Raw genomic sequence first — 7516 nt, forward strand, 5'->3', positions numbered from 1 at the left:
CCTCCTGGTGTTCGAATTTCTTTTCTTCTACTCACATAAAGGAATCTTTATACTGTGACATAGAGGATTCCATATTTTCTTTGTTATTTTCTTCTTTGTCATATGAGCAGGAACAAGGATAAGAACATTCTTGTTGAGGCTGATCCTGAACCTGAAAGGACTCTGAAGAGGAAGCTAAGGGAAGCTAAAGCACAACTCTCTCGAGAAAATCTGACAGAAATTTTCGAAAAAGAAGGAGACATGGCCGAAAATAATAACAATGCAAGGAAGATGCTTGGTGACTTTACTGCACCCAATTCCAATTTACATGGAAGAAGCATCTCAATTCCTGCCATTGGAGCAAACAATTTTGAGCTAAAACCTCAATTAGTTTCTCTGATACAACAGAACTGCAAGTTTCATGGACTTCCATCTGAAGATCGTTTTCAGTTCTTAACTGAATTCTTGCAGATCTGTGATACTGTTAAGACCAATGGGGTTGATCCCGAGGTCTACAGGCTTATGCTTTTCCCGTTTGCTGTAAGAGACAGAGCTAGAGTATGGTTGGACTCTCAACCTAAAGATAGCCTGAACTCTTGGGATAAGCTGGTCACGGCTTTCTTAGCCAAGTTATTTCCTCCTCAAAAGCTTAGTAAGCTTAGAGTAGATGTTCAAACCTTTAGATAAAAGGAAGGTGAATCCCTCTATGAAGCTTGGGAGAGATACAAGGAACTGACCAAAAAGTATCCTTCTGACATGCTTTCAGAATGGACCATCCTGGATATATTCTATGATGGTCTGTCTGAATTATCAAAAATGTCATTGGACCATTCTGCAGGTGGATCCATTCACCTAAAGAAAATACCTGTAGAAGCTCAAGAACTCATTGACATGGTTGCAAATAACCAGTTCATGTACACTTCTGAAAGGAATCCTGTGAGTAATGGGACGCCTATGAGGAAGGGAGTTCTTGAAATTGATGCTCTAAATGCCATATTGGCTCAAAACAAAATATTGACTCAGCAAGTCAATATGATTTCTCAGAGTCTGAATGGAATGCAAGCTGCATCCAACAGTACTCAAGAGGCACCTTCTGAAGAAGAAGCTTATGATCCTGAGAACCCTGCAATAGCAGAGGTGAATTACATGGGTGAACCTTATGGAAACACCTATAACCCCTCATGGAGAAATCATCCAAATTTCTCATGGAAGGATCAACAAAAGCCTCAACAAGTCTTTAATAATGGTGGAAGAAACAGGTTTAACAATAGTAAACCTTTTTCGTCATCCACTCAGTAACAGACAGAGAATTCTGAGCAGAATCCATCTAGCTTGGCAAATATAGTCTCTGATCTATCTAAGGCCACTTTGAGTTTCACGAATGAAACAAGGTCCTCTATTATAAATTTGGAGGCACAAGTGGGCCAGCTGAGTAAAAGAGTCACTGAAATCCCTCCTAGTACTCTCCCAAGCAATATAGAAGAGAATCCAAAGAGAGAGTGCAAGGCCATAGATTTAACCATCATGGCCGAACCTACAAGGGAGGGAGAGGATGTGAATCCTAGTGAGGAAGACCTCCTGGGACGTCCAGTGATCAATAAGGAGTTTCCCTCTGAGGAACCAAAGGAATCTGAGGCTCATCTAGAGACCATAGAGATTCCATTGAACCTCCTTATGCCATTCTTGAGCTCTGATGAGTATTCTTCTTCTGGAGAGAATGAAGAGGTTACTGGAGAGCAAGTTGCCAAGTACCTTGGTGCAATCATGAAGTTGAATGCCAAATTATTTGGTAATAAGACTTGGGAAGATGAACCTCCCTTGCTCACCAATGAACTAAGTGATCTGGATCAACTGACATTGCCTCAGAAGAAACAGGATCCTGGAAAGTTCTTAATACCTTGTACCATAGGCACCATGACCTTTGAGAAGGCTCTATGTGACCTTGGGTCAGGGATAAACCTCATGCCACTCTCTGTAATGGAGAAACTGGGAATCTTTGAGGTGCAAGCTGCCAGAATCTCATTAGAGATGGCAGACAACTCAAGAAAACAGGCTTATGGACAAGTAGAGGACGTGCTAGTAAAGGTTAAAGGCCTTTACATCCCTGCTGATTTCATAATCCTAGACACTGGGAAGGATGAGGATGAATCCATCATCCTTGGAAGACCCTTCCTAGCCACAGCAAGAGCTGTGATTGATGTGGACAAAGGAGAAATGATCCTTCAACTAAATGAGGACAACCTTGTGTTTAAAACTCAAGGATCTCCTTCTGTAACCATGGAGAGGAAGCATGAAAAGCTTCTCTCACTGCAGAGTCAACCAAAGCCCCCACAGTCAAACTCTAAGTTTGGTGTTGGGAGGCCACAACCAAACTCTAAGTTTGGTGTTGGGAGGTTCCAACCTTGCTCTGATTATCTGTGAGGCTCCATGGGAGCTCACTGTCAAACTATTGACATTAAAGAAGCGCTTGTTGGGAGGCTACCCAATGTTATTTAATCATATCTATTTTATTTTCTTTTTTTGTTATTTTGTATTTTATTAGGTTGATGATCATGTGGAGTCACAAAAACTACTGAAAAATTAAAAACAGAATGAAAAATAGCATTGAAAATAGCACACCCTGGAGGAGAGGCATGCTGGCGTTAAACGCCAGAAACAAGCATCTGTCTGGCGTTTAACGCCAGAAACAAGCATCAAGCTGGCGTTTAACGCCAAAAACAAGCATCTACCTGGCGTTAAACGCCAGAAACAAGCTACATTTGGGCGTTTAATGCCAGAAACAGGCAGCAGTCTGGCGTTAAACGCCAGGATTGCATAGCAAGGACGTTTTACACGCCTAATTGGAGCAGGGATGTTAAGTCCTTGGCCCCACTGGATCTGTGGACCCCACAGGATCCCTACCACTTCTTCTCTCATCTTCACACCCTTTCATAACACTCTTCCTCAATTAACCTCCACCAATCACCTCCATTACTCCTCCAAAACCATCATACAACCCACCTACACCCACCCACTTAAATTCAAACCATCACTCCTTCCTTTTCATACATCATAACCACCTAAACCCCCTTGAATGAACCATTCACACACCTCCATCTCCTTCATTTTCTTCTTCTTCTACTCACTTCTTTCTTCTTTTGCTCGGGAACGAGCAAACCTTATAAGTTTGGTGTGGTAAAAGCATTGCTTTTTGTTTTTTCATAACCATCTAGGGCACCTAAGGCCAGAGACATTCTCATTGAAGAGGACAAGCCCATCACTAAGAAAAGGATGGAGCAAACAAGAGATCATGGACCTCAACAAGAGCATGAGGAAATCCTCCACCATGAAATCCCTGAGATGCCTCAAGGGATGCACTTTCCTCCACAAAACTATCGGGAGCAAATCAATACCTCCCTAGGAGAATTAAGTTCCAACATGGGACAACTAAGGGTGGAGCATCAAGAGCACTCCATCATCCTCCATGAAATTAGAGAAGATCAAAGAGCTATGAGGGAGGAGCAAGAAAGACAAGGAAGAGACATAGAGGAGCTCAAGAGCACCATTGGTTCTTCAAGGAGAGGAAGACGCCACCCTCACTAAGGTGGACTCATTCCTTAATCTCCTTGTCTATTTATTTTCTGTTTTTCGGTTTTTGAGCCTTATGTGTTATTTATATTTGTGTCTTATTACATGATCATTAGTGTCTAAGTGTCTATTGCCTTAAAGTTATGAATATGAATCCATCACCTCTCTTGAATGAAAAATGTTTTAAAAACAAAAGAACAAGAAGTACATGGTTTCAAATTCATCCTTGAAACTAGTTTAATTATTTTGATGTGGTGGCAATACTTTTTATTTTTTGAATGTATGCTTGAACAGTGCATATGTCTTTTGAAGTTGTTGTTTATGAATGTTAAATATGTTGGCTCTTGAAAGAATGATGACAAGGAGAATTGTTATTTGATAATCTGAAAAATCATAAAAATGATTCTTGAAGCAAGAAAAAGCAGTGAATACAAAAGCTTGCAGAAAAAAATATAGCAAAAAAAAATTAGAAAAAGAAAAAGCAAGCAGAAAAAGCCTAAAGCTCTTTAAACCAAAAGGCAAGAGCAAAAAGCCAATAACCCTTAAAACCAAAAGGCAAGGGTAAATAAAAAGGATCCAAGGCTTTGAGCATCAGTGGATAGGAGGGCCTAAAGGAATAAAATCCTGGCCTAAGCGGCTAAACCAAGCTGTCCTTAACCATGTGCTTGTGGCGTGAAGGTGTCAAGTGAAAACTTGAGACTAAGCGGTTAAAGTCAAGGTCCAAAGCAAAAAAAGAGTGTGCTTAAGAACCCTGGACACCTCTAATTGGGGACTTTATCAAAGCTTAGTCACAATCTGAAAAGGTTCACCCAGTTATGTGTCTGTGGCATTTATGTATCCGGTGGTAATACTGGAAAACAAAGTGCTTAGGGCCACGGCCAAGACTCATAAAGAAGCTGTGTTCAAGAATCAACATACTGAACTAGGAGAATCAATAACACTATCTGAATTCTAAGTTCCTATAGATGCCAATCATTCTGAACCTCAATGGATAAAGTGAGATGCCAAAACTATTCAAGAGGCAAAAAGCTACAAGTCCCACTCATCTGATTGGAGCTAACTTTCATTGATATTTTGGAATTTATAGTATATTCTCTTCTTTTTATCCTATTTGATTTTCAGTTGCTTGCGGACAAGCAACAGTTTAAGTTTGGTGTTGTGATGAGCGGATAATTTATACGCTTTTTGGCATTGTTTTTACATAGTTTTTAGTATAATTTAATTAGTTTTTGGTATATTTTTATTAGTTTTTAATTAAAATTCACATTTCTGGACTTTACTATGAGTTTGTGTGTTTTTCTGTGATTTCAGGTATTTTCTGGCTGAAATTAAGGGACTTGAGCAAAAATCAGATTCAGAGGTTGAAGAAGGACTACAGATGCTGCTGGATTCTGACCTCCCTACACTCAAAGTAGATTTTCTGGAGCTACAGAACTTCAAATGGCGCACTCTCAATTGCGTTGGAAAGTGGACATCCAGGACTTTCCAGAAATATATAATAGTCCATACTTTGTCTAAGTTTAGATGACGCAAACTGGCGTTCAACGCCAATTCCATGCTGCATTCTGGAGTTAAACGCCAGAAACAGGTTGCAAAGTGTAGTTAAACGCCAGAAACAGGTTACAAACTGGCGTTCAAATCCAAGAGAAGCCTCTACACGTGTAAATATCAATGCTCAGCCCAAGCACACATTAAGTAGGCCCCGAAAGTAGATTTCTGCATCATTTACTTATCTCTGTAAACCTAGTAATGAGTTTAGTATAAATAGAACTTTTTACTATTGTATTTACATCTTTAATTTTATCTTTAGATCATGTTTGGGGGCTGGCCTCTCGGCCATGCCTGGACCTTCATCACTTTTGTATTTTCAATGGTAGAGTTTCTACACACCATAGATTAAGGTGTGGAGCTCTGCTGTTCCTCATGAATTAATGCAAAGTACTACTATTTTTCTATTCAATTCAACTTATTTCGCTTCTAAGATATTCATTCGCACTTCAATATGGTAGATGTGATGATCGTGACAGTCATCATCATTCTCAACTTATGAACGCTTGCCTGACAATGACTTCCGTTCTACCTTAGATTGAATGGATATCTAATACAAGGGACCGAGTCCGAGTTATTAGTGTCTTCATGGTATAAGTTAGAACCCATGGACGGCCATTCTTGAGAATCTAGAAAGTCTAAACCTTGTCTGTGGTATTCCGAGTAGGATTCAGGGATTGAATGACTGTGACGAGCTTCAAACTCGCGAGTGTTGGGCGTAGTGACAGACGCAAAAGGATCAATGGATCCTATTCCAGTATAATCGAGAACCGACAGATGATTAGCTATGCAGTGACAGTGCATTGGACCATGTTTACTGAGAGGACGGGTGGTCATTGACAACGGTGATGCCTAACATACAGCTTGCCATGGAAAAGAAGTAGGAAGGATTGGATGAAGACAGCAGGAAAGCAGAGGTTCAGAGGGACGAAAGCATCTCTATACGCTTATCTGAAATTCTCACCAATGAATTACATAAGTACCACTATCCTATTTTATATTTTATTTATCTTTTACTTATCAATTCATAAAATCAGTTGAATCTGCCTGACTGAGACTTACAAGGTGACCATAGCTTGCTTCAAGCCGACAATCTCCGTGGGATCGACCCTTACTCACGTAAGGTTTATTACTTGGACGACCCAGTGCACTTGCTGGTTAGTTGTACGAAGTTGTGAAATAGAATTAAGAACATGAACGTGCGTATTGAGTTTTTAGTGCCGTTACCAAGGAAGGAATGATCACGATTTCGCACACCACATCCTCTCAGTGAAAATGGACCAAATGCGCTGTCACCGCACGGCTAATCATCTGTTGGTTCTCACTCATATTGGAATAGAATCCATTAATTCTTTTGCGTCTGTCACTACGCCCAACACTCGTGAGTTTGAAGCTTGTCACAGTCATCCCTTCCCAGATCCTACTCGAAATACCACAGACAAGGTTTATACTTTCCGGATCTCAGGAATGGCTGCCAATAGTTCTAGCCTATACCACGAAGACTCTGATCATGAACCAGGAGGCTAAGAGATACACACTCAAGCTATTGCAGGTAGAACAGAGGTGGTTGTCAGGCACGTGTTCATAGGTGAGAATGATGATGAGTGTCACGGATCATCACATTCATTAGAGTGAAGTGCGAGTGAATATCTTAGAATAGAAACAAGCGTGATTGAATGACAAAACAGTAGTAATTGCATTAATTCATCGAAACACAGCAGAGCTCCTCACCCCCAACCAAGGGGTTTAGAGACTCATGCCGTCAGAAATACAATATGAAATGTGTAAAATGTCATGAGGTCCATAGTAAGTTTCTAAAAGTTGTTTTTATACTAAACTAGTAGCTAGGGTTTTAGAAAATAGGTAACTAAGTGCAGATAGTGTAGAAATCCACTTCCGGGGCCCACTTGGTGTGTGCTTGGACTGAGCATTGAGCTTTACATGTGTAGAGGCTTCTCTGAGTTAAACGCTAGGTTGCAGCCTATTTCTGGCGTTTAACTCTGGTTTGCAACCTATTTCTGGCGTTTAACGCCAGAATAGGGTAAAGACTTGGCGTTAAACACCAATTTGCATCGTCAAAACTTAGGCAAAGTATGGACTATTATATATTGCTGGAAAGCCCTGGATGTGTCTACTTTCTAACGCAATTGAGAGCGCGCCAATTGGTCTTCTGTAGCTCCAGAAAATCCATTTCGAGTGCAGGGAGGTTAGAATCCAACAACATTTGCAGTCCTTTTTCAGCCTCTAAATCAGATTTTTGCTCAGGTCCCTCAATTTCAGCCAGAAAATATCTGAAATCACAGAAAAACACACAAACTCATAGTAAAGTCCAGAAATGTGAATTTCGAAAAAAACTAATAAAAATATACTTAAAAGTAATTAAAACATGCTGAAAACTACTTAAAAACAATGCCAAAAAACG

At 40.3% G+C, this 7516-nt stretch overlaps 1 non-coding gene across 1 annotated transcript; it reads right to left on the reverse strand.

The window, feature by feature from the left end:
• Window positions 1–633: 633 nt before the first annotated feature.
• On the reverse strand, window positions 634–741 carry LOC112787204 (small nucleolar RNA R71). The gene has a single exon (XR_003194630.1). It is a non-coding gene; the product is annotated as a small nucleolar RNA R71 (small nucleolar RNA).
• Between the last annotated feature and the right edge of the window lie 6775 nt (window positions 742–7516).

The sequence above is a fragment of the Arachis hypogaea genome, chromosome 20 (assembly GCF_003086295.3).
Source record: "Arachis hypogaea cultivar Tifrunner chromosome 20, arahy.Tifrunner.gnm2.J5K5, whole genome shotgun sequence".
In the NCBI taxonomy this organism is placed as follows: Eukaryota; Viridiplantae; Streptophyta; class Magnoliopsida; order Fabales; family Fabaceae; genus Arachis; species Arachis hypogaea.